The sequence below is a fragment of the Lygodium microphyllum genome, chromosome 15 (genome assembly GCF_053477565.2).
Source record: "Lygodium microphyllum isolate KBCC chromosome 15, Lygodium_microphyllum_v1.1.10, whole genome shotgun sequence".
NCBI classification, from domain to species: domain Eukaryota; kingdom Viridiplantae; phylum Streptophyta; class Polypodiopsida; order Schizaeales; family Lygodiaceae; genus Lygodium; species Lygodium microphyllum.
In genome coordinates, this window is record NC_141149.1 from 48,972,210 (window position 1) to 48,999,656 (window position 27,447).

A 27,447-nucleotide genomic window follows, 5' to 3' on the forward strand; every position below is an offset into this window, starting at 1 on the left:
AGCAGTACATGGATAGGGCTTGCTTCTTGTTGCTAAAATGGAAGAAAGAGCTCGAGAAGGAGGTGCTGTAATGAATTTATAGGCTTGCTGTTCTGTAAAACAGCAGTGATAGAAGAGGGAATATGGAGGAATTTGATAATGGAGAAGTGGGGAATGATGATGCAGATGGATGGAGCCAGTTTCTGGCTATCTGTGGGTGCTGTACATGAGTTTACAGCAAAGAAAAATGATGCTGAATGAAGAAAAACGAGCTCTTATTTATAGGGGAGGGAAGAGCTAGTACAAAAGGGGAAAGTGGAGTAGCACAAGACAAGTGTCCAGCCACATGTCATGAGATGTGACAAGTGGTGGGATACTTGGAAACTTCTGTGACAAGTGTCTTGACACTTGTCTCTTCTCTATGGCCTTCGTTTTTGGGTTGAATACTGTTAAGAATAGAAACAACCAAATTTAGTAAACATAGTCAGAGTACAGAATTTACTATTTTTAGAATGACATCCCTATTTTTTAAGACTAGCATTTTTAGGCTAATTCGAGGCTCCTAAAATTTAGGGACCCCCCCAATATGGGTGTCATATGAAAGCTTTTTCCGTGTACATCGCAAAAACAGTATCAAAATCTTCATGTGACTTTCCTATGCGAAGAAATGTGCATTTCAAGCTTTCAGCCCACACATGCACTTTGTACAAACATTTCATGATCATGCCATCTTGTTGATTGTAACTGTCTGTTCTGGCGGATCTAGCCTACACTTCAAGGCATCAATCCTTTCTGTGTGCGAGTCTAACCCTGATATGCGTGAGTTCTGGTCACAGGTGCCCAATCGGGCTATATAGGTGGAAGTGTGATCTATCTTTTCTCTAACCCACCGCATGGGTCCACCATAACCTGTGACCACTCATCAGTGGCAAGCTCCAATGCACTTTTCTTTATATCTAATAATTAGTGCAAAGGAAACAAATTTAATAAATCTTTATATAGACAAATTAATGAAAATTGATACAAATTCTGTTTCTATAGAGTTGTGACAGCCCTCTGGCTTTAATTCAGCTGTCCTTAGCTGAAAAGCTTCTTGATATGATTGAAGAATGTATGGGTAATCCTTCATGAATTTTTCATCTACCCACTGTGCATCTGTTGTGGGTAGATTCTTGAATTTTAGTAAGAATTTTCGTGTCACAAGGCCACTTCTCGTGGTTCGATCCTTGTGAAACAAAATCTGTTCAGGTTTCAAGAGTTGCTCTGTTTCTTCAACATCTGGGGGATCTTCAGTAATGGGATCCTTTGGTTCTAGTCCTATGTAAGGTTTTAGCAAACTTACATGAAAAGCATTGTGTATTTTCCAATGAGTAGGAAGCTCAAGTCGATAAGAAACTTCATTTATTTTCTCAATCACTTTGAAGAGTTCAAAGTATCTACTGGAGAGCTTTAGAAAAGATGAATTTATTTCAAAATTTATTGTGATATTTATATTTTCCAACCTCATCCAAGAACACTTTTCCAACTTCATTTATTTCAAACTTTAGCAAGATATATTGACCTTTTTCAAAAGCCAAAGATCTTCTTCGTTTATTTGCTTGCTTTTTTTGTCGCTCTTGAGCAACTTTGATAGTGGCTCGAACTTGATCCATTGCTGTTTTTAAATCTGAAGCAAACTCATCATCAGCAAAAATCTTATCTTTAGTGCGAATAATTGGAGGAGGAATCACTTTACCCTGTACTATTTCATTTGGAGCTTTTCTTGTGGATAAGTGCACTGTATTGTTGTAAGCAAACTCCAATAATGGAAGATATTTCTCCTATTGTGACTTATGTTCACTAACATAAGCTTTCAACATATCCAAAAGAGTGAGATTCATCACCTCTGTTTGGTCGTCAGTCTGAGGATGAAAAGCTGAGGAGAACTTTAAAGTGGTTTCCAAATTCTCAAATAAAGCACGCCAAAAGTTACTTGTGAATTTGGAGTCTCTATCTGAAATGATCTCAGAAGGCATACCATGTAATCTGAAGATATGTTGAATGAAAAGTCTTGCAGCTTGTGCGGATTTCAATGTTTTATGACATGGAATAAAATGTGATTGCTTGTTGAATCGATCAATTATGACCCAAATCATATCATGACCTTGAGGTGTTCTTGGAATACCTGAGATGAAATCCATTGTGATAGATTCCCATGGATCTTTGGGTACTGGAAGAGGTTGCAACAATCTTGGAGTCTTCTGCCTATCATACTTGGATTTTTGGCATACTAGACAAGTCTCAATGAAGTTATGTGTATCTCTTCGTAATGTTGGCCAATAAAAGTAGTGCTCAATTGCACTTAGAGTGGCTGCCCTCCCTCTATGCCCTGCATAAGGGGGTTCATGACTTTCTTTAAGCACATTTTGTCGAACAGGAAGAGTGACACAAAGGCGATTGTTCATGAGAAGGTAACCGTCTTTGATGGAATAATCTGGATGAGAACCTGGTTGCTGTAAATTTGACCAAATTGCTGCAAAATTAGTATCTTCATCGTAAGTATTCTTCATCGTTTGAAAGTCTTCATGATGAGCCACTGTAATAGTTGCAATGCGAGACACTCTAGATAGTGCATCAGCAACTACATTTTGTTTCCCTGGAGTGTACATAATTTGAAAATGAAACATAGACAAGAAATTTTTCCATCTTGCATGTTTCTCCTGCAAATGCTTTTGAGTCTTGAAATACTTCAAGCTCTGATGATCAGTTTTAATAAGGAATTCATTGTCTAAAAGATAATGTTTTCATATCTTCAAAGCATGAATAACTGCTAAGAGCTCCTTTTTATAAATGTCATACATTTTCTCCACATCATTTAGATGGCGGCTTTCAAAGGCTACAGCATGGCCTTCTTGATTTAGTACTGCACCAATACAATCACTGCAAGCATCTGCTTCCACCACAAATGGTTTTATCAAATCTGGAATGATAAGAACAGGTCCAGAAGTAAGAGTTGTTTTCAGCCTTGTGAAGGCTGTCTTCTCTTTTTCCTTCCATTGGAAAGAGGTCTTTCTCTTTGTAAGGTCATGAAGTGGAGAAGCCATATGTGCAAAATGCTTGATGAAGCGGCGGTAATAAGAGCATAAGCCAAGAAACGATCGCACCTCATGTACATCATGAAGATGAGGCCATTCTTGGATTATCCTGATCTTTTCAGGATCCATCTGAATCCTTTCAGAAGAGATGACATGTCCAAGGTAATTTATTTTATGCATGAAAAATTCACTCTTTTTACCATTTATCAAGAGTTGATTTTGTTGAAGTAATTGTAGAACAATCTCCAAGTGCTGATGATGCTCCTCTTCATTCTTGCTAAAGACAAAAATATCATCAAAGAAAGTACTGACATATTGTCGATGCTCTCTAAAGATGCGCTCCATCATTCAATTAAAGGTGTCTAGTGCATTGGTTAATCCGAAAGGAACCACCAAGAATTCATAAAGACCGTATGAAGTGCGGAAAGCAGTTATGTGTACATCTTGCGGTATTACCCTAATTTGATGATAACCACTCTTTAGATCAATGCGGCTGAAAACCTTTGAGTCTCCTAGACGATCCAAAATGTCGTCAATTTTGGGAATAGGAAACCGATTCTTCACAGTGATTTTGTTGAGGGCTTGATAACCAATGCACATCCTGAATGTGCCATCTTTCTTTTGAACAAGAAGAACCAGTGAACAAAATGGTGAGCTACTTGGCCTAATTAGCCCACGGTTGAGTAGGTCTTCAACTTGCTTTCTGATTTCTTCTTATTGAGGACGGCTCACACAGTATGGTGCTATATTAGGAGAAGAACTGCCTGGAATAATATCAATATGATGGTCTTCTGGCCTTTCTGGGGGAAGCTGATAAGGAAGATCTTCCGAAAAACAATCTTTATACTTTTCCAAGAGCTGAAGTCGCTCTTGGTTTTCAGCATTCATATTATCTTTTACATCAGTGACATAAAGCAAACAACATTGAACACAATCCTTAATTGCTCTAGAGACTTGCATATGGCTTACCATAGGTATGGTGTCTCTAGTAACTCCAGCTTGGATCTCGTATTTCTTGCCTTTGTTGGTGAGTTGTATCTTCTTTTTCTGAGAGAAGATGGTTGAATCTACTCTATGATTCCAAGGTATGCCAAGAATCACATCGCAACCATCAAGGTCTCCGATACAGAAGGTATCTTCGTCACTGTAGCCTTGAATTTGAAACTTGAGCTTGCCAATGTAGGGTATCACAGTCTTCACTGTGTCACCTTCATCGGCATTTAAAGCTTGGCGAACTTCTACGGGAGTGTCCATCTCTTTATTCTTTAATCCAAGCTCTTTAGCTAATTGTAAGGAAATGACATTTTTATTCACCCCAAGATCTATCAAGAATAGTGCTTGCTTACCTTGCAACTGTCCCCAAGCTTTTAATAATTTGCGCATCTCTGGAGTGTGAGTTGTGTTTGTAACTACATCACTGATAGTATTGATTTTCACTGGCGACTTAGGCTTGTTGTCAGAAACCTTGCTTTGTCCTTTGTTTGGATATTGCTTCACTATGTGGCTTGTTTGTCCATATTTAAAGCACTTCCCTTCTTTCATGAAGCGCTGCTTTTCTTCTTCGGAAAGTTGCTTTGCTTGTGGGTATAGATTGGAGCAAAATTGAGGAGCATTAGAAGGTGCATAGGGCTTCATTTTCTTTTGATTTGATGGCTGCTTTTGCCGATGTTTTTGTCCTTCATTTGGGACTGAATACTCCTCATCATCAGCTACTCTCTTCTTATCATTCTTTTGGAATGATTTGTTGCCATTGTGCTCCATTTCCCATGTCTCAGCATGGTCAATGAGTTCCCTGAGACTAGAACAATGATAATGATTAAGAGCAGTACGAAGTTTAAAATGCAAACCTCCTTGAAACTTCCTAAGCTTTTCTGAACTGCTGATCTTCTTGAAATGTTGGACCTTCAAAAGTAGCTCCCAAAGGTATAGTCACCAAGTGACTCATTTTTCCTTTGCCAAAGCCGATCCCATTTCATTTTTACATCTCTTTTGAAATGAACAGGAAGAAATTGGCTTTGTATCATGCGAACAAAGGACCGCCATGATTTTGGGGCAGCATGACCATATTCCAACTCCGTCCACCAAGTATGGGCTAAGTCGGTCAAATGTAAAGCTGCAAACTTAATCTTTTCTTTTTCTTTATACTTGTCACGATCATACAAAATTTGAAATTGATGAATAAACTTCAGAAAAAGATCAGGATTTCGGGAACCATCATACATACTGAACTTGATCTTCTTTTCAAGTTGAGATAGTGACTTAGTCTTCTTCTTCTTATGCCTTCGTCCATGCCCGGATCTTGAGGTTGAAGATGGTGAAGTGCTTGATGGGGATGAAGATGGAGACGAGGGTGAAGGATGTCGACGCCTTTGACGATGATGAGGTCTTCCACGAGAAGGGTGTGACTCTTTGTCACTAGAAGAGGGTCCATCAGAGTAGGTGCCAAATGACTTTGAAGAAGAGGATGAGCTTCGACGCGATTTCTTTCTTTGTCTTGAAGTAGAATGGGACTGCCTCTTAGAAGTAGTTGGACTTCTTGATCGGCTCCTTTCATTGGTATGGCTTTGTCTCCTTGAAGTAGATGGGCTTCTTTCCTTGAATTCTTTGGGATTCTCAACTTTTTCTAGTTTGAGAAGTTGCTCACGAATTTGTTGATTCTCCTCTCTAAGACTTTGAATGGCTTGAAGGATAGCACTTGACTGATCCATTGAGACTCTAAGAAAAATATGCTCAAGCACTCAATGCAAGGGCTGAAAACAAACAAACTGATAATCGTAAGCACTACCAGTGTTGGGGTGAGGACCGAGCCAAAGCTCTGATACCACTGTAAACGCCACGAACAACGTAGTATGCTTAACAGTTATGAAATTCACTTGTTTTCAAGACTTAATATAAAAGAGAATAAACACTTAAAGCTGAAAATGAAAATTACTCACAAAATTTCAGCCATGAAAATGTAAAAGTAATGGAGACAAGATTGAGGGTTGAAGATGGGCAACCCTCCCTTGAAGGAATGTATTTCTGCTCAACCCAAGTCCCTTATGGAAGAGCTCAGTTACAATCAACCAGAGAGTGAGGAGAAGTAATTCTCACTCTCACAAGATCATGCAAAGATGTACAAACACACATGCATTATCTATTATGCAATGATAAGAACTGATTTCTTTACAGTATGAGAGAAGAAAGAGGGGAAAACAGCCTTTCTCCCTCGTTGATCAGCAGTACATGGATGGGGCTTGCTTCTTGTTGCTAAAATGGAAGAAAGAGCTTGAGAAGGAGGTGCTGTAATGAATTTACAGGCTTGCTGTCCTGTAAAACAGCAGTGATAGAAGAGGGAATATGGAGGAATTTGATAATGGAGAAGTGGGGATGATGATGGGGATGGATGGGGCTAGTTTCTGGCTATCTGTGGGTGCTATACATGAGTTTACAGCAAAGAAAAATGATGCTGAATGAAGAAAAACGAGCTCTTATTTATAGGGGAGGGAAGAGCTAGTACAAAAGGGGAAAGTGGAGTAGCACAAGATAAGTGTCTAGCCACATGTCATGAGATGTGACAAGTGGTGGGACACTTGGAAACTTGTGTGACAAGTGTCTTGACACTTGTCTCTTCTCTATGGCCTTCCTTTTTGGACTGAATACTGTTAAGAATAGAAACAACCAAATTTAGTAAGCATAGTCAGAGTACAGAATTTACTATTTTTAGAATGACATCCTTATTTTTTAGGACTAGCATTTTTAGGCTAATTTGACGCTTCTAAAATTTAGGAACCTCCTAAAATTTAGGGACCCCCCCAATATGGGTATCATATGAAAGCTTTTTCCGTGTACATCGCAAAAACAGTATCAGAATCTTCATGTGACTTTTCTATGCAAAGAAATGTGCATTTCAAGTTTTCAGCCCACACATGCACTTTGTACAAGCATTTCATGATCATGCGATCTTGTTGATTGTAACTGTCTGTTCTGGCGGATCTAGCCCACACTTCAAGGCATCAATCCTTTATGTGTGCGAGTCTAACCCTGATATGTATGAGTTCTGGGCATAGGCGCCCAATCGGGCCATATAGGTGGAAGTGTGATCTATCTTTTCTCTAACCCACCGCGTGGGTCCACCATAACCTGTGACTACTCATCAGTGAGCTCCAATGCACTTTTCTTTATATCTAATAATTAGTGCAAAGAAAACAAATTTAATAAATTATTATATAGACAAATTAATGAAAAAGGATACAAATTCTGTTTCTATAGAGTTGTGACACTAGTTGAGCTGTCGCCTGCAGTCCATGTCATTAGTGCTGCTGCATTTGACCAGTTTTTGTTGTTGTCTGGCAATCCATGTTATCATTAAAATTTGCGCTTGCTGTTTTCTCTCTCCTCTTCTCGTTCGACATTGATTTGGCATTACACATTGCTATGCTTGCTGTTGTCTGACATTTGGAGGTTGGCTTGCCGCATTTTGAGACCTATCTGGAGTATTACACATTGAGCATCTTTACCTTAGTCTATGAGACTCGAGAGTTTGGGATACAATTTTCAATGCGGCATGTTTTGTTTGTTGCGTAAGCATTGTATATTTAGTATTCAGTCATTCAATTAGATTTCCATTGTGTTTGTTGTCTTTGAGTTACCTTAACCCTAGCTGTGTTTTGTTGAGTTTATGCTTTATTATACACTTTCATTAATGTTTCTATGCCAAGGTATTTCTTCACATGGTATTAGAGCAAGGTTTTTTTCTACGAAACCTTAGCCTTTGTTCTAAAAGCCATTTGTAAGAAGCATGAATAATAGGAGGACACAATGATTTTCCCAAGCCTAGCACATCGAGACACAAGATTGAGTGGGCTTCGTAGCTTGCTCCTCCATCTGACATAGCCGAAGAGTCTTCAGACTACCATGGAGTCCATAAACCTAATCAAATCTCACTAGTTGAATACAATCTCAATTTCATGTATTGAGCTCAATAGTAGATTGAAGGTAAATTAAAGTTTTCCTCTTTAGATTCGATGCATTGGTCTAGTGATTTTGCATGAAGAATAGAAGCTTCACACTGGATTGGCCATCGTGATGTGGAAATCGGCATGGAGTACAAACCATTTTCCTCTCTACCACCATCATTTTTATCTTTACTTATTTCATATTTTCCACACACTTGACCACCTTTATTTACTCCTATGGTAGGTATGTGAAATACTACTAAATCTTTTAAGTTAACTTTTTCTTTTTTGCAAGATATTTGTGATGCTAAGGATGAAGGGACTCTTCATACAAAGTATTGGTTCAAAAGTCCTAAAGAGGACCGAATTTTCTTTTTGAACTCAAGAAAAAGTAAACAGAAATTGTATGAACCTATAGTGAGTGCTCCTTTATCTTTTTCTTTCGTATTTACATCCCATGGACAATTTGATTTTGGCGATTTATATTTTTTCATCGTTTATAGTTAATGGACATAAGAAACCTAACATATTTTCCACGTTTATAAAAATGACAAATCCACATCTACAAAAATGACAAATCCATTTAATCCCCAACCATTCCATCCACTAGTTTTGTTGCACTCTCATTTTAACCTCCATTAAGTGCACTTGCCATGCCTTTATTATATTATTCGAGGTGTTTTTCACCCTTATATACATCCTTTAAGATCGTCTTTTCCTCAGTCGGGTGGTACCATGATAGAGGTTTATCCTCCCATCCCCACACTTTTAGTTTTTTCACGGCTTGGAAATGCCACCTAGCCCTCATTGAGTGTGGATCGGTTTTAGTATCACACCTTGTCTCCATGGCATTACTTAGTGGACATTCTGATAATTCTGTTGTGTCTTAGGCGACTGTTGGACAGGGCTTACGTGTCCCGATGCCTCTACCTCCAATGACTCTTTATGGAAACATTAATGTTCTAGTGCCTTTGCATTAATTGGCACCCATTGGACATTAGCGGCCTATTTTTGCCTACCCACCCCTCTCTCTTACTTATCCCTCTCCACCACCACCTTCTTATTCCATTTATCTTACACCTCGTGGTTCTTTCTCCTCATTAATTAAACATGTCTTTAATGATAAGACTCGCTTTAATGGGTTGAACTTCACTACTTAGTTAAACTTGATGAGACATATCATTTACTCCCAAAACCTCTGGGATTTTGTGTAGAGATTGGAACCCTAATGTGATTTCTTACATGTTCCATATGAGGTCGTCTGCTCATTGAGTTGATACAAGGACTATTACTTGAATTTCATTTACAACTTTAGCATTTTGACTTATCATTTGAGGGTTGGGCTCACTTGATTGACTGTTATGTAGCTCGGGATAGAAATTGATATTGTCCACATTGTCAAAAGACTGGCCACTTTGACGACGCGTTTTGATCAAAGGTAAGGGGCACAACACCAAAAGCTAAAATATAGATTCTTGTCTCTAAGTCGAGCAATCCTCAACACGGGTCAAGGTAATCGCAAAATGTTTCATCCTTGAAACGTTTTATGCTTGAAATGTTGCGTTTTAGTATGAAACGTTTCACCCTTGGGTAGGTGCTAAGTGAAACGCCTCATGAAACAACAAAATAATACATTCAAAGTATATATATTTACTAAGTTTTTGATAGAAAATGTTTTTTTTTTCTTGGAATGAAATGGATAAGTGAAACATTGTATATCGAAACGTTTCATTAGTAAAACGTGTTTCGGGTTTCATGCCTACCGAAACATGTTTTATGGTTACCATGACAGGGGTAGTGAGAATGTTACGAGGATGTGAAATTTTGAGATGCTCTAATCTTGCTAATAACATTTGATTAAGATGTGCAAGGTTGAGGACATGTGATACACATGGCAGTTATTTCATGGTAATAAGCCAGGGCCTTAAGGATACAGTTGGTGTCAAAGGCCAGAGTTGTAATAAGTTATGCTTGACATGTATTAGGTAGTACCCGTTGTCAAATTTGGGCCTAGACCAATTTATTGGCCACTAATGTTAGTTGTGACATTAAAGGCTAGGCATTAATTAATTAAGTAATTCCAATTTAAGGGCTAATAATTGCTCGGGGATACTTGGAAGATGGTCTAGCTAATTTCATTATTGACTAGTGAGATTAATTGTTTGAGTACTAGAGTATTAAATTATTTTTGAAAATTAATGTTTTAAAAATTAATTTAATAAGCAAAATAATGTTGAAAAATGGGATTAGAAGACTGCCACTTGGCAAAGCTTGCCCATACAAGTGGAAAAAACGTTTTAAGGGATTGGTGGAAGTCTATTTTAGCCATTGTGAGAGAGAAGAAGGTTATTAGAGAGCATGGAGAAGCTAGTGATGTGATTTACAGTCACCAAGGATTAGTCCTATAGCATGTGACAACAATTTGGAGCCCTCCAGGAGCAAGTGACAACAGTCCAAGGTCCTTCTAGTGCAAGTGATAACAGATAGGAAGGGGCAGTAGTCTTTCTGGTGGTCCTAAGCTATAGGTTATAGGTTAGGTTGTTTGAGTAGGGCAGTAGCACTTGTTCAGTATTTCTCGCAATGAAACTTTGAAGTCTCTCTCTCTATAGCATTCTCTCTCATTCCTAGCCATCTCGGAAGTTATCTCAATATTTTCTAGCGATTTGAGCCACTAGAGAAAGAGATTTCAATCAATCTTTGCTGTAAAACCTAATTTACAGCAATAAGTAGGGTTTAACAACCACCTCGAGATGCGTGCTCAAAATTGACGGCATAGGGCTTGATTTTTAGTAGTTGAAATTGAGGAATTTCAGGGAGATTCAAGAGGCTAGCTAGCCAGTATCAGATTTGGGGTTGAATTTATCTTTCAAGGAGTAAGGTGAAGGCCAATCCCCAAGCAACTCAAGGGCAAATTGGTTTGGAGGCTTGCTAGTTAGTTTGACAGCTGTTGGGAATAAAGACCCTCGTGCCTTTAAATGTGCTCAAGTGTGAACACACCCTTAGCACTTGTATTTACACGTATATATCTATCTAAAAACCTAAAGGTACATACTACTCATTGTACCTAAAATCGTGCATACTCTTTGCTTTGCTCTCTCACTTTGTCTCTCCGCGCACAACAAACATCTACAGTCTCGATCTTCGTGCGTGACCTGTCACTACAAATTGGTATTAGAGTGGTGGTTACTATGTTCGTGTTTCCAAGGAGTATCAAGTCGCAGGACTGATAGAAGTCCACTCGACAAGTGAAGCGAGCAGGTCGAGTAGAAGACCAATGGCGCCAGCGAGTAGTCAAGCGGAAGACTAGCAAAACCAGTGGGTGCCTGCTAGTGAGCGACCAGATCTAACGGGTCAACATCAGATGGGAGCAATAGCTGTTGAGGAGTAGGCGAGAGCCGTAATGGGCGACTACTACACGACTACTACATTGACTGGAGGTGTCTAGTCGCAATGGACTACTGTGCAACGGGGTTGGAGGCGTGCATCAAACGCTTAACGCGCGACGTGTACAGGGTGTCGAGTTGCACGGATGATGGACGTCACGCAGCCGCACGGACCATGGGCAGTCAATGCTCGTTTAAAAAAAAAAAAGAAATAATTTTTTTTCAGTTTGATTTAGTTTCCCCTTCTTTCGGGTGTTCACGTGAGCAAGCGCAGAGTCCAAATCTGTGCAAATTTTTCTCTTAAAATTTGGGGGTTTTTCCAAATTTGTGCATGACACACATTGCAGTGTTCTCTGGACCAGAAATTGCAGATATTGAATGCATAGGCCTCAGAAATTTTTTAGGGATTCTCAAATGCAAGTGAGATTTTTTTCTTGGATGAGTCAATTTCATTAAAATCTGTGCAATCTTGGCCCGAAAATTTGGGGCTTTTCCCAAATCTGGGGATTGTGATGCAGGACAAGACAATCGGTCTCAGAAATTGCAGGAATTTTGTGACATCTTGCATTTGGGGCTTTTCATGTACATGCACAAATTGGGCTGAAATTTACCCAATTTCTCGACCTTGATGCATATTGGACTCCATGCAATTTAGGGCTTTTGCAGTTTGGGCAAAATTTGCGCAGCATTTGGTCATTTTATGTACATGCAGGTTGAATTTCACGCAATTTGTACATCAACACTTGGTAAAATTTGGGGGTTTTGCTGAAATTGCTCTATGTTGGTAAAATTGGCATGCCCTATACATGACAAAATGCAGATGTGTGGTTGATGCTTTGAGCATAAAATTTTGGGGCTTTTGACCATTTGTGTCAAAATTTATGCTAGTGGGTACATGTACAATAGAAATTGCAGGTAAAATTTGGAATTTATCATGTAATGTGATGCATATGCCCTTGGAACAGCTGTAATCAATTGTGGAATGTTGTAGCACATGGCTTGGTGCTTCTGAAAATTTAATTACAGATCTAAAATCTATGCTTCTAAGTGGTCATTTATTGCTGGTTGGTACTTGTTTGTACCTTAGTCACTTGGGTGACAGTTTTGGGCTTGCATTATTTTTTTGTCACATTTGGGTTGAGAATCATGGCTGACAGCAATGAGAGCAGTAATTTAATGCACATAAAGAAGCTTGAAGGAGCAAATAACTCTGAAGCTTGGCAAAAATAGTGCTATAATATTTTGTTGCAAAAGAAGTAGGCAAAGCCGATTAAAACCAAAGGGGGCAAAACCCACGGACATGGAACATAAAGATTGGGATGAGTTAAATGAGCTTGCACGTTCAACCATTGAGCTATCGATTTTCTGATGCCTTGATGTTTAACATTGAAGATTTGGATTCTGCATATGCTATATGGACTTGATTGAAAGAACTGTATGCACAGAAAAGTACTGCAAGCAAAGTGTATTGGTTGAAAAAGCTTATGGATTTGCATATGAAAGAGGGTATAGCAATGTCTACTCACCTGAGTGAGTTTAACTCTAATTTCAGCCAGCTAGTTGCCTTGAAGTTTTTGATTGATGAAGAATTTAAGGCTACGTTTCTGCTTTGCACTTTTCCAGTTGGAAGAGTTGGGATACACTCAAGATTGCTATGAGCAATCCAAATGCGATGTAGAGAGTGCTCTACTCATGGAAGAAATTAATTGGCAGAACAATGCATCCAGTAATTCTTCCAATGCTTTGTATACTAGGGGTAGATCACAGTAGAAAGGCAAATATGATAGCAAGGGATGTAGTAAATCACGTGGCAAAGATATTGAATGCCATCATTGTGGCAAGAAGGGTCACTTTAAAGGTGACTGCTACAAATGGAAGAAAGAGAAAGAAAAAGGCAAGAAGACAGATGATAGCAAGGAAGAGAAGGACAGTCAGCCTAAGAAGAGTAGTGTAAAAATTGAAGAGGTCAATGTAGTCACTCATGACAGTGATAGTGGGAGTGACGTACTCTTTGTCTCTTCACACTTTGGTGCACATGCTTTACTTGTAGATACAGATGATGACATGCATACTTGGATTCTCAATTCAAGTGCTTCCTTTCATGTCACCCCTCATCGTGAGTGGTTCTTTGCCTATACAGGGGGTCGACATGGTGTTGTCCATCTTGGGGACAACTATGCATGTGAGATTGCAGGTATTGGTAGTATGTAGTTACAGTTTCAGCATGGATCTGTCTTTACACTTTAGCATGTATGGCATGTACCTCAGCTGAAGAAGAGCTTGATTAGCACAGGGCAGCTAGATGATGATGGTTTTCATACGACCTTTGGTGATGCAAAATAGAGGATCTGTAAGGGATCTAGAGTGATTGCGAGAGGTTGTAAAAATGATACTCTATATTCTCTCCATGTATCTAGTGTGAGTGATCATGTTGTTGCCGTGGTTGAGTAGCCAAGCGTTTCTTTGTGGCATTGCCTATTGGGACACATGAGTCAAACATGAATGAAAGTCCTTTCTCAGTTGGGTTATTTGCCTTGTCTTCGTTATGCTGATTTTGAGCATTGTGATCATTGTATTTATAGTAAACATGCACAGATGTCTCACAAAAAGTCTCTTTCTTTGAAATCTTCTTCTCTAGAGTTAGTACATTCAGATGTATGTCAGATGCCAGGATTATCTTTAGGGGGAAAGAAATATAGTCACCTTTGTTGATGATGCTACAAGGAAGGTATGGGTTTATCCTATTCGTAGCAAGGATGACGTGCTTGACAAGTTTAAAAAATTCTTGGCATTGGTTGAAAATTAGACAAATAAGACACTTAAGTGTCTTCACTGTGATAATGGTGGGGAATATGTATCCAAGGCCTTTCAGGCATTTTGTGACGGCAAAGGGATAATGAGGAAGCTCATTGCGCCTCATAATCCGCCCCAAAATGGAGTTGCAGAGCGTATGAATTGGACCATACAGGATAAGGTCCGTACAATGTTGTCTCATGCTGCATTATCCCATGCTTTTTGGGTAGAGGTTGTTATGACAGCCGTTCACTTAATTAATCAGTCACCAAATAGGTCTTTGGGGTGGAGGGGGGGAGTTCCCCAAGAAGTATGGTTAGGCAAGCCACCTTCATATGCTTATCTGAAAGTGTTTGGTTGCGAGGCTTTTGTGCACATTCGTAAAGAAAAACGTAGCAAACTTGAGTCAAAGTCCTGTAAATGCATTTTCCTAGGATATGGTGACGAGGGTGAAATGGGGTATAGACTGTGGGATTTCGGGAAAAAGAAAGTAGTATGCAGCAATGACATTATCTTTCGGGAAGATCGCATACATAAACAACTCGAAAAGACTGAGGAGGTTGTAGGATTGTATTTCGGGAAGAAATACCTTTTGGACAGCAAAATGTGTCCGTTGTACATCAACAAATACATGCTGTAAATGAACATGTAAATGCAGAAAATAATGTTGGAAATGATCAGCTAGCTATTGCCCATGATAATGAGTCACTACATGTGCAGGAACAGCCAAGACAACAAGCTGTTAATGGTAATTTGTAGGATGAAATGCTAGGACAACAAGTTGAAAATGCCCAACAGCTAGCAAACAATGATCATTGAGTTAGGAGATCATCTAGGGCTACTAGACAACTTGATAGATTTGTTTGTGGTGCAAACAATATGGTTGATTATGTCATGTTGACCGACTGTGGTGAATCGACTTGCTTAAAGAAAACAATGGACATACATGACAATAAGAAATTGTATAAAGCCGCGTTGTCAAAGATGGAATCTCTTGAGAAAAATGACACTTGGGATTTAGTGCAGTTGCCTAAAGGGCAGAAAACACTTCCATGCAAATGGGTTTACAAGATGAAGGTCACTTCTAGTTTCTCACCAAAGTACAAAGCAAGATTGGTTGCAAAGGGGTATAAGTAGGAGCAAGGAATTGACTTTGATGAGATTTTCTCTTCTGTAGTCAAGATGACTACATTGAGAACCATTTTGGTCTTGGTTGCAGTTGAAGATATGGAACTGATACAGATGGATGTAAAGACTGCATTTTTACATGGTGATTTGCATGAAGACATATATATGCAGCAGCTTGAAGGGTTTGTGGAAAAAGGGAAAGAAAAGATGGTATATAAACTCAAAAGGAGCTTGTATGGGCTGAAACAAGCACCAAGAGAATGGTATCATAAGTTTGATACATTCATGTAGTCTCAAGGCTTTCATAGAAGTCAAGTGGATCATTGCTTGTACGCTAAGAAGGTAGCAGATGACAGTCTGATTATCTTGGTTTTGTATGTCGATGACATGTTGATTGCTGACAGGGATACTCATGCCTTGGATTCACTGAAGCAAAGTCTTCATGGCAACTTTGACATGAAAGATCTTGGTGATGCAAATCACATTCTTGGCATGCGGATACTCAGAGATAGATCAAAAGGCTTACTCTATCTATCTCTGCAGGAGTATATCTCCAAGGTTTTGCAGCATTTCAATATGGAGGGGAGGGGAGAAACGATTGGGGTTCCATTGTCTCCATATGTGAGACTCAGTGCAAAGGACAATCCTACATTTGATGATGAGAAGGCTGAGGCCAAGATACCAAATGCTTCAGCTGTTGGTAGTTTGATGTATGCTATGGTTGCTACACGTCCTAACATTGCCTTTGTAGTGGGAGTGGTTAGCAGATATATGGCAACCCCTGATAAGAAGCATTGGGATGCAATGAAAGGTATTATGAGATATCTCAAAGGCACAAAGGATTTGTGCATCTGCTTTGAGAAATAGAAGGCATCTGTTGCTGGCTTTACAAACGCAGACTATGCTGGTCATGCGGATTGCAGGAAGTCCACTTCCAGGTATGTGTTTACTTTCACGGGAGGAGCAGTCTCTTGGATCTCCAAGCTATAAAAGTGTGTTGCATTGTCTACTACAAAGGCAAAGTATGTGGCTGCCATTGAGGCATTCATGGAGTCTTTATGGCTTTCACGTCTCTTGGGAGAGCTTGGCATCATAGAGTTACTTGTTTTGCATTGTGATAGTCAGAGTGCTATCATGCTAGCATGGAATCCTGTCTTTTATGCAAAGATGAAGCATATACAGGTGAAATACCACTTCATTAGAGATGTACTTGATAGCAAGAGCATTGAGCTAGTCAAAGTGTATACAAATGATAATCCTACAGCTTTCTCACGAAGAGTCTTCCAACAGAGTGGTTTGCTCATTGCTGACAGATGATGGGAGTTGGATTGATATATGTATTTGAGCTTTGTACATACCTAGACTTAGCTGATTCTTTTCTCCTCTTAAGGCACATTGCCTTTAGGTGGGAGGTTGTTGGGAATAAAGGCTCATTGTTGTGTAGTTTTGCCACTGATCAAGACTCGAATTGCGCTACGTTGGATGATGCATATTGTTTTCCTCAGCTAGGGGTGAACTTATTATCCGTTCAGCAGCTTTGTCGGCAGTCACAGATCGAGCAGTCTTTCATAGCGATCATAGTCGGGGTCCTTGATTCTTAGATTGGTTTAGTGATTGCTTGTAGTGAGGCATAGCCTAGTGGCTTGTATCACATAACACAATTTTTTTCTGAGCCAACAATTGAGGACTTTGTGTTACACCGCTTTCAGGCTTTAGTCATTGCACAAGGAGCCAAGGAGTACTAAGCATCTTTGGCATTTTTGGTTAGTACATCTGGGATACGATGCTCTTTATGAGTTGTCGCATTGACTAATGGTTGATGGCCTTCATGGCTTGTTTCTTAGAGGACTCCATATGAGACATTCTTTGGCTCTCGGCCTATAGTTTTCCACTTTAGAGTCTTTGGGAGTCGTGCTTATATGCATACCCTTGATGATAAGATAGATAAGTTCACTTCTCGAGTTGATCTCCTGATTTTTGTAGGATACTCCTTCGAAGTGAAAGCCTATCGTTTGTTTGATCCTTAGTCAAACAAGATGTTGATTTACACTAGGCTAGATTTAGTTTACTCAGTTACTTTGCTTAGTCAGTGTTTCACTACACCTAAGATGTCACATTGGATTGTATGTCTTCATGTTTTGAGATATTTGCGGTGTACCTATCCTTATGGCCATAACTTATAGATTTGGTTTATGTTTATAGGGGTACACTGACTTTGATGGGGTAGGAGATCTTGACACATAGTATCTCCATGGTGGCTACCTCTTTATCTTGGGTACACCTATCTCTTGGGCTAGTCATATATAGGAGATGGCGGCGGCTTCCAAGGCCGAGGCTAATTATTGGGCTCTTTTTAATGGTACCATGGAGGCTATCTACTTGAAGAGCTTATTGGTAGCACTTTAGTTTCCATGCGACTCTCCCACCATTGTCTACAACAACAACTAGAGTGCCATTGTCCTTGCAGACAATCCGTTCATTACACCACGGATGCAGCATGTGGGGTCCTACTTCCACTTCATCAGAGTATAGGTTGAGCTAGGCACCATACGTGTAGAGTTTGTGCTTTTCTCTGATAATTTTGTAGACATATTGACGAAGGTGGTTGGTTGGTTAGTGTTGTAGTATATTCTACCTATGATCAGCTTGGGTACACTCTCCCCTATTTTTGCACATTGATGGGGAGAGGGTGTTTTTTCTCTCGCGTTCCCTTCTTATTTGAGAGGGGTCGTCTTTCTTCTCTTGGTAGTGATAAGGTGTCGTTTACAATTTTTTTTCAGCCATTTTGTATATTGTACTTTGTATCTTCATCCGCCTCATCAAGATGACACGATTGTAAAAGGGCATTTAAGCAAGTGAATAATTCTCAGTGAGGGCACTGTCTAAGTGGCATTGTTGCATAGCATTTTGCATGAGCATGATCACACTTGCATTGCCTCTTGCATAACTGCAGTGCATTGGCATTTTATTTTGTAAACATGCATCTGTGTATTTATCCCTTTTCGGTCCTTTTGAGTGGTTGACTCTGGATTCACTATATTTGCGGTGTTGCATATGCCAGTTTCCCTTGTTTACTTAGCTTCGCTAGCTTTCTTTCTGCACTTTTTTTTTCTCTCTAGATACTCGCCATATTTGCTTTACACATCACTAGCCTCTTAATTTGTCATCGACATCCAGCAGTGATAGGGGTAGCTTACTTATTTCGTGAAAGCCTTTGGGTTTGGCTACTAGTATTCTGTCTGTTTTAATTGATCACCATCTTTACTTTTTGAAATAATCATTATTAAAATTTTTAAAAAAGTTCACCCTTGTTCCATTTGCCTTTGTAGGACTTGGCAAGCCACTAAGTAGTCGACACGCACACTTTGTCGGATGCCTTAGCCTCTTTAGGGTGACTACTTGGACTCTCTTGGTAAGATAACCATCACCTTTGTAGTCTTGGTAGGCCATTGGGCAGCCACAGTGTACCCTTTGTCCAATGTCCTGGCTACTTTGGGGTGGGACACCTTGGGGTAAAATAACCATCGCGTCTATAGTCTTGGTAGGCTATTAGGCAGCCATTGTGCACCCTTTGTCCCATGTCCCGACTACTTTGGGGTGGGATGCCTTGGGGTAAAAATGCATAAAAATTGAAAAAAAAACCTCAAAGCTTGGGTTGGCGTTCCTTTCTGGTTCAAATTTTGGGTTTGAGAGGAGATATTGAGCTAATATAAGCATTACATGTTGAATTAACCACTTAAACAACCCCCAAAATGCATAATTAATGAAAACCCTAAAATGATGTGTGGTTTGAGAGTTTTTAAAACGGTGTGAAGTACGGGTCCTTGAAACTTTTTATAAATAGGTAGGCTGCCCTTCATTCAGCCCAATCTCGTTTTTATAGGTTTTAGGCCCTTTAGCTTTGCTACCCACTCCCCATTTGCAGAGGATATCTCCACCAAGCTGCCTGTTGCTGTCCACATCCATCAATGACATGTTTCTAGCCTCTTGCATAGGTTTTCTGCCCTGTTTTGCTGTTGCGCAATCAGCTCTTCACAAGACTTATTGCATTCACCTTAGCAGATAGTTTGCAGGCTGTGTTTGCTGTCTATACTCCTTGGCGATATTCCACAGGTTGCATTTTACTAGTCTAGTTGCCGCCTTCAGTCCATGTCATCATTGCTGCTGCATTTGACCAGTTTTTACTGTTGCCTGACAGTCCACATCATCATCAAAAATTGCATTGCTGTTTTCTCTCTCCTTTGCTTATTTGACATTGATTTGGCACCACACATTGTGACATTTGCAGAGCTGTTTGACATCTGGAGGTTGCCTTGCTGCTTTTTGGGATTCATCAAGAGTATGACACACTCTCTTGCTCATCACCTTTGCCTCGATCCATGAGAGATGAGAGTTTGGGATATAATTTTTGTTCTTGCATGGTTGGTTTGTTGCATGAGCATTGTATATTTAGTATTCAGTCATTCATTTAGATTACAACCTTGTTAATTGTCTCTGAGTTATGCCAATCCTATTTGTGTTTTGTTGAGTTTATGCTTTGTCATATGCTTTCATTTATGTTTCTGCATTAGGGTATTTCTTCACATAGGGTGGTTTCTCTCCTCCTCTAGTCATTTATCACTTGTAGGTTCCATTGGAGAGAGGGAGTTGGTGCTAGTGCCAACGCAGCTGGTGACTCATTGTTGTATGCGAATGTCTCATTTCTTGGTATATGGATTTGATTCCCTAAGCTTACTTCTGAGTTCTCTCTTTGCATCATTCTTGTGTTCTTTTGTCTCTCTCTTTTTTTGGAGTCTCTCTTGTGTTGTTGAGTCTATTACAACAATCTTCTACAGTTCCATTGATGCACCCACTTTTGACATGGTATTAGATGTTTGTGTTAGGGCTTGGAGTGTTGTTTTTTGCTTTGTAGGCATGCCGATTGTTGTTCTTGATCGTCCTTGACCTTTAATGGCCAAGCAATCTGCTTTTGGTCCAAAATGGCTTATTTTCAGCTATCAGTTGCTTGTATTTTGATTTTTTGCATCATTTACTTACAATTCACCTGCATTTAATGCTGACTCAATTTGGGTTTTTGTGACTTGCATTTGCATGTTCTCTATTTATCGCTCTTGTAGGCCATGTAACAATATTTTCAAGCTTTGCTAGCTGTTTTTCACTAGTCTAACGTGGTTTTCCCTATTTGCATAGCCGTTTTGCAATCAACTAATCTCTACATTGCGTGTGAACTTGTGAGGTGTAGTTTGTGTTGTGTTCTGGCTGTAATCTCTCTCTATTTCTCTTCTTTCTTTTATCTTCTCATCCTATCCTCTCCATATGGCACCTCCTTGTTGTTCTATTGATGATAAACTATGCTTACATGGGATACAAACGATGGTTGTGCATATTCTGCTTCTCTCCAATGCATTTGAAAAGAGGTTCTACTAGCAATTGTCTCATGTAGGACACCTTTGTTAGATATTTATTCATCCCTTGGACATGCATTGCTAGTGTATTATTGTACAGTCAGCTCTCTTGGGCAGAGTTACACATTTCTCGGATATGGAATGGATATTTTAATGTAGTTGTGTAGTGTTTTTTCTAGCATTGTGGGGCAATTAGGCTGGCCATGCACGTTGTGTAGATGCCATGTGGCATATGCATTAGTGCACGCCATTTGTTAATTAGTATTTATTACTGTGATTTCTTATTTGCGACAGTTAGCTAGTTTTGGCTGACTTGGTCATTTTGATGATGATTTTATACTGGCCAGCCTTTGGTTCCATAACTTGGTTTTTTAGGTGGGGAGAGAGATCATCTTGTAGAGATACATTCGATAGCCTGTATACATATCTGCCTTCTTTATTTTAGTATTTATTGATTGTGGATTTTTGCATTCGATTGTCTCTTTTCTCTCTCCCTCTTCTCTCTGTGTTCCTTTTCTTTTAGTTTGGTCATATGCTTTTGCATTTGTTGCACTCAGACATGGTATTAGAGTAGCATTGAAAGGTTGATTGATTGTGGGTAGATTTGAAAGGGAGGTTTTTGTTTCAGTGCGACAAAAGCTCACATTTTGAGCATTCGAGGGTGAGCAGGAGGACTACGTATCAACACAAGGTTGAGCGAATAGGTGAAGCGTGGAAAATGAGCAAAATTGTTGTCTTTTCGTAGGTTTTTGCTCTTCATGAAGAAGAAAATGCTATATTTTAAGCCTTTTGGAGTAGATTTTGAGTTTTCATCGCCTTTGGCTGTTGAAATAGGTTCGGGACGAGCAAAGGAAGGCCTAGTAAGCTGCATTTTCGGAGTTAGAGGGGGTTGCTCTTGTTTTTGTATAGGTTATTCAGGTGACAATGACATCTAAGATTCAACTTGGGGTTTCAGGCTTTCATGGATTGTTAGATCCTCGTGTTACGGACTTTTGCTTTAGATCAGAAGTTCGATGGGGAGAATTACCACATTTACAGGGTAATGATGCTTGCCATCTTGGAGTTCTATTATTTGGTGAAGCTTGTGATCGAGGTCATCAACCATCCTATAGCTTGTGATGTCTCCAAGCTTTTTGCTTATGAGAAAGCTGAGCTGGTCAAGGTATAGACACATTGGGACAAATTGAATGTTCGCATCTGCTCCTTTCTATTTCTCACTTGCATTCTAGCCGTGATAGCTTATATCGAGCATTTAACTATTGCTCGAGAGACATGGATGAAATTAGGCCAATTGTTCAGTCGAACGGTCGTGATGAAGCATGTATTTGTGGAGGTATAGATGCGGATGTTAAACTCGTCTAAGTTCGTTTCCATGCATGAGCTTGTCAATAAGCTTTGGCAATTATAGATGTAGGTCTAGAACGTAGAGAAGGTGATTATCTCATAGGATATGCGATAACTCTTCTTTCGCAGTTACCACCTCGATTTAGTGCATTCTACTATGCCTTGATTGCTTCAAGGTGGATAGATACCCTTAAGTGGGAGGAGTTGGTTTTGATGGTCATGGATTAGAAAGGACAACTTAGAGGTTAGAACACTTTCAAGTTGGAGGTGTTGATAGAACAATCTTTCAAATAGGAGGTGAAGAATAAGAATGACAACAAGAAGGATGAGAAGACCAAACAAGATAAAATTGAGTTTGTAGTTAGAGATTTATGGCATTGGCAATGTACTTTAGTATAGTTAGCATTCACACATAATTACATGTTTATTGGATATGTTAGAATTTGCCAATTCTATGGACAGTCCCCAATGTTTGAGTCTTTATTTTTTTTCAGTTCTTAGTGTGAACACAACTAAAGTTACAAGTTGTGACACCACTCTTAGAGTTAAGAGTTAGAGTCAATTAACTCTAGTTGAGTTATAGCTAGGTCTATCTTAGACCTATCTTGTACCTTTCATTCTAATTCCTTCATTTAAACAAGTACACTCTACTCTTTTGCTTCAATACACACTCATTGTCTCTCTTTTTCTCTCCTCCATAGTTGGCTGCCATTTTTCAACATTTGATATTAAAGCAAGGTTCTACGCATGGATTTCGTTCAGCCATTGTCAGTCATCGGTGCTGCTCTGCCTTGTTGTTAGACAGGTCTTTGCTTGAGGAAGAGAAGAATGAGCTACTACTATTTTCAGGATGCGTGCAACCCTATGTGTAGACCTACGTGTAGTTCAATACATAGCTTGCATACAACCCGAGAAGCTACTATTTTGGATGGTCTCTTTCTCTCTTACAATGGCTAGAAATAGACTTCAATTAGTCCTTAAAAACATTTTTCCCACTTATATGGGCAAGTTTTGCTCGGTGGTAGTCTTTTAATCTCATTTTTTAGGATTATCGAGCTTATTAAATTAAATTTAGAATATTAATTTTAAAAATTAAATTAATAAATATTTAGTATTAAAAATTAATTTTATTAGTTAATAATTAAATTGGCTAAACCAAATTGTCTTTTAAATATCCTTGAGCAGTTATTGATCTTTAAGTTTGCATTAATTAATTGATTAATGCCTAGTCTTTAACATCACCACTGATATTAGTGGCCAATAAACTAGTCTAGACTCAGATTTGACACTGCGTACGGCATAGTACATGTCAGACATAACATATTACAACTTTTACCTTTGACATCCATTGTATCCTCGGGGCCTTGGCCTGTTACCAAATAATTCTCATATGCATCACATGTGCTACACAACCTTGAAAATTTGATTAATATCTTAATCAAATGTTATTGACAAGACTAGAGCATCTCAAAATTTCACTTAACAATTATATAACATTGTATTCAACTGACTAGCCTCTCGTGTACTTGACATGCTAGGAGCACCAAATGCATTAGGAAATATTGTTTGCAAACTTTGGACCATTGCAATGTAACTATGTATGGAAATTTGTATACTACCAGTAATATCAAGATATATTTTCATATATATTGTATGTATTACTAGCTACATTTTTCTTCATGACCAACATTATATGAAGCATTTGCATGACTAGAATTAATACCATGAGTCCCAAATATAGTGGATTGCATATATGCAATATCAAACTTGCTACTTTGTGTCCCAACATCATGCCAACATTGCTATACATGGGGTAATGCATATTACCAACCATATCTAGATACATTGGGCCTTGCACTCCATGCATTTGTTGTTGCATATGATAAGAGGCTATGTCATACATCCCCTTATGTAGTCCATGATCCACCATAGCATGAAAACTAGTACCACCACTAAAGTAATGTGATTGCCCCATAATTGCATACATACCTTATTAAAAAAACATTGGATTGACACTTTCAAGTTGTCTTTGCATATGTATCAATTGTTCCATTGGCACCATTTGCTTATGATCATTATCCACATTTGAAATATCATGCTATTGTATTGGCTTTTTCTTCGATGCATCATCTTGCTATCTCAAAGCTCTTGAAGATGATTTTCTATTTTTGCCTTTGTTATCGTTATTTAAGGGATACAAAAATAGCATAAATTGAGAATCATTTGCTAATTCCATAAACATTTTAGTTGCTCTTCCAAATTAGTCATCGAATTTCTCTTCTTCTTGTTGGTCATCGACTTTTAAAGGCTTAGAAGGACCCACTTTTTGGTCTAAATCAACATTATCAACTTGTCCATATTGTGTGCACTGTCCAATATAAGCATTGCATTTTTTTCAACACTTGTGAATTTTCAGATTGAGAGGCATCATCCTTGCTTAATCATAGCTCACTATTTGAATATATTATTGTTGTAATGCTCGGTTGAATACAGTTACTTTATTAGAGCAAAGCTTCTGACTTTCAATTAGGTACCTCGAGTCTACCAATTCAAGGGAGTTGATGGTATTCTTGCGATGAAACCATGAAACCAAGCTTTCTTCTCGAATAGGATGGCAAACAGCTTGATTAAGCACTAATTACAAGTATAAAATTCACATAAATTATAAATGCACACTTTACCACTTTCATCTTGGACATTGGATACCTTATTGCCCCAACACTAGCTCCCCTTGCGGTATTTCTTTATCGTACATTGCAAATAGGAGTAGTACAACTGAGAGAATCTCTTTGATATTTCTTAATTTTGGTTGCTAGAATACAAGTTCTAGTCTCTCAATTCTAAGCACACATTTCCAAGCAGTTGTCAAAAGTCTAATTTTTGTTTGAAACTAGGATTTATTAATTAAAATCTCTTCCTTTGATGACTCAAATTGTTGGAAAATGTTAGGATAACTTGAGAGATGGTTGGGAGATGAGAGAGAATATTGGGAGAGAAAATTCAGAGGTTTATTGTGAGGAATGCTAAAAATCTACTTTTGTCTTGCTCAAATTTTCATGAAAGTTGTCATCTGTAACTTAGGACCACCAAAAAACTTGCTGCCCTCTTTGTTATGTGCTATCATATATACAAGGATCTTGGACTACTGTCACCTGCCCTTAGAGGGCTCCAAACTGCTATCACATGCTGTAGGACTGATCCTTGGTAGTTGCAAATTGCATCAACATCTTCTTGCTCTCCAACGATCTCATTTTCTCTTACAATGGGTAGAAATAGACTTTGCCTAGTCTCTAAAAACGTTTTTTTCACTTACATAGGTAAGTTTTGCCAAGTCGAAGCCTTCTTATTCCATTTTCGAGCATTATCTTGATTATTAAATTAATTTTAAAATATTAATTTTAAAATTAATTTAATAATTATTCTAGTCCTTGCTCAACAAATCTCTTTCACCAACTAATAATCAAATTGGCTAAGCCAATTTGTCTTTCAAGTAGCTCTAAGTAGTTATTGATCTTTAGATTAGTATTAATTAATTAATTAATAATTAGTATCTAATGTCATCACTAACATTAGCGGCCAATAAATTGGTCTAGGCCCAAAATCTGACACTAACTATCACCTAGTACTTGTAACTTATTATAACTTTTGCCTTTGGTACCAATTCATATCTTAGGGTCCTAGGTTCCACATTGTGAAATAATTGACTTGCACCTCACATGTGTAAGTCACATTAGCACATTCGATTAACTTTTAATCAAATACTAAGTAAAGTAATAAAATTTCACATCCTTGTGACACAATGTATTATCATTGTGGTAAGAAGAGACTCTTATATAAGAATTGCAAGGAATTACAAGCTTTGGAAAAGGAGGAGAATAAGAAGAAATGTCATACGGTCCGTACTGATATGTCATTCTCATCTATTGACTTTGACTCAGATCATCTAGCCAAGGCGAAGGCCAAGGCATGGAAAGACCATCTTCTTTAGAGAAGTGGAAGGGCTTGGCGATCCCTTTCTTCGTTGCTTTCTAGTGTTGATGATGTAGTTCTCTCTCACGACTCTTTAGTGCTAGAGAGGGGTGTGAGAGGGTGGTGGGATGGATGGCTTGGTAGGTGAGCCTTATTTATAGAGGTATATAATCTCGTAGGATTTAGAGAGGGTATTCTCTAATGCATTGATTGAAGTTTGACAAGTTTAGAAATCTCAGAGTTGGGATTGTCATCTAGGTTCATGATAGATTGTTTCTTGATGGAGAGTTTGATTAGCTCCTAATCTAAGCTCACATAAGGGAACACTTATGTAGTCTTGTTGAAGGTAGTGAATCCATGGTCACATGTGCTTCGAGGCATTGTTGGCATGATGTCACATATGTTCTCGTGAGGCATTGTTTGATAGATATAGAGATGCTATGATTCTTCTCTATTCTCAAGAGTTGGCTTGATCGACATTGACATTAGGTTCTCTGTGAGACGACTTGATGGTGGTGTGTGCATTCACTACTTGGGTATGCATGGTTTTATTTGAGTATCGTTATTGTACTATGATGAGTCATTTTCATTGTATTGTACTAGATCACCCATGATATGAGAGAGGGTATTAGTAGATTAGTCAACTCTTGAGTGAGTTTATGCTTGTACTGTGTGTTGGGCACATTATTGTGCATCTCTTTTTTTGGCGAATGATTTATGAGGTTTTGCTCATTATTTTATGGTCAATAAGGTTATTTTATTGGTCCATCAGCTAGTTGATTTTTCTCGATGGTTGGCCTATTCTCCAATCAATTCATCACTTGCAGGTATACTGGAGAGAGGGAAGTGTCCACACAACCTTTGCCTCAATGTTGTATTGATTATCTCATGTCTTGGTTTATGGATTCCATTTCCTAAGCATTCTTTTGAGTTCTCTCTTTGCAGTCTTCTTGTGCTCTTTTGTTTCTCTCATTTTTCGCACTCTCTTTTGTATTGTGATGTCTATTATAGTAGTCTTCTATGCTTCCATCATTTGCACCCACTTTTGACAAGAATAAGCCAACAAAATGTTAGAGATTTGGGTTGACATGTGCTTTAGCCCAAATATTAAGAAACTTTAAGTCCCATTGGGCAGAATTCTAGCTAAGGTTCCACCTCTTGTCTATGCTTTTGGTAAAGAGAAACTAGATTATTGTTGTTCATGAAAAGGGAAGAAGAGGCTTATTGTTCTTCCCTCTGATTATACAGAGGTAGGAGTCCCAAGCATTAATTCTTCATTGATCAATTGACTTCTTTGTGCTTTAATTGTTACCGTGTTTGACTAGTGTGAAAATCTTCCCAGACTATAGTATGGAAGTGTCCAAATGTTTTTCCAATCCTTGATGTCTTTTATAAAGCTTGATAATAATGGTGCTCAGGATCATGGGGAAGTGCT

The 27,447-nt window shown here is 38.7% G+C and overlaps 1 protein-coding gene across 6 annotated transcripts in view; it reads left to right on the top strand.

The window, feature by feature from the left end:
* LOC148024497 (pentatricopeptide repeat-containing protein At3g09040, mitochondrial-like) overlaps positions 1–27,447 on the top strand; it is a 41,690-nt gene that overhangs the window by 12,736 nt on the left and 1,507 nt on the right. The window contains exon 6 of one of the 6 annotated variants that reach the window (XM_087694151.1): positions 24,574–24,937. The exons of 2 other annotated variants lie outside the window; for them this stretch is intronic. The gene's annotated coding sequence lies outside the window, so the exon portion shown is untranslated. Of the gene's footprint in view, positions 1–8,285; positions 8,302–17,496; positions 17,514–21,327; positions 21,344–24,573; positions 24,938–27,447 lie in introns of those variants that run through there. 3 more of the 6 variants (XM_087694154.1, XM_087694155.1, XM_087694153.1) reach the window with 3 other exon arrangements.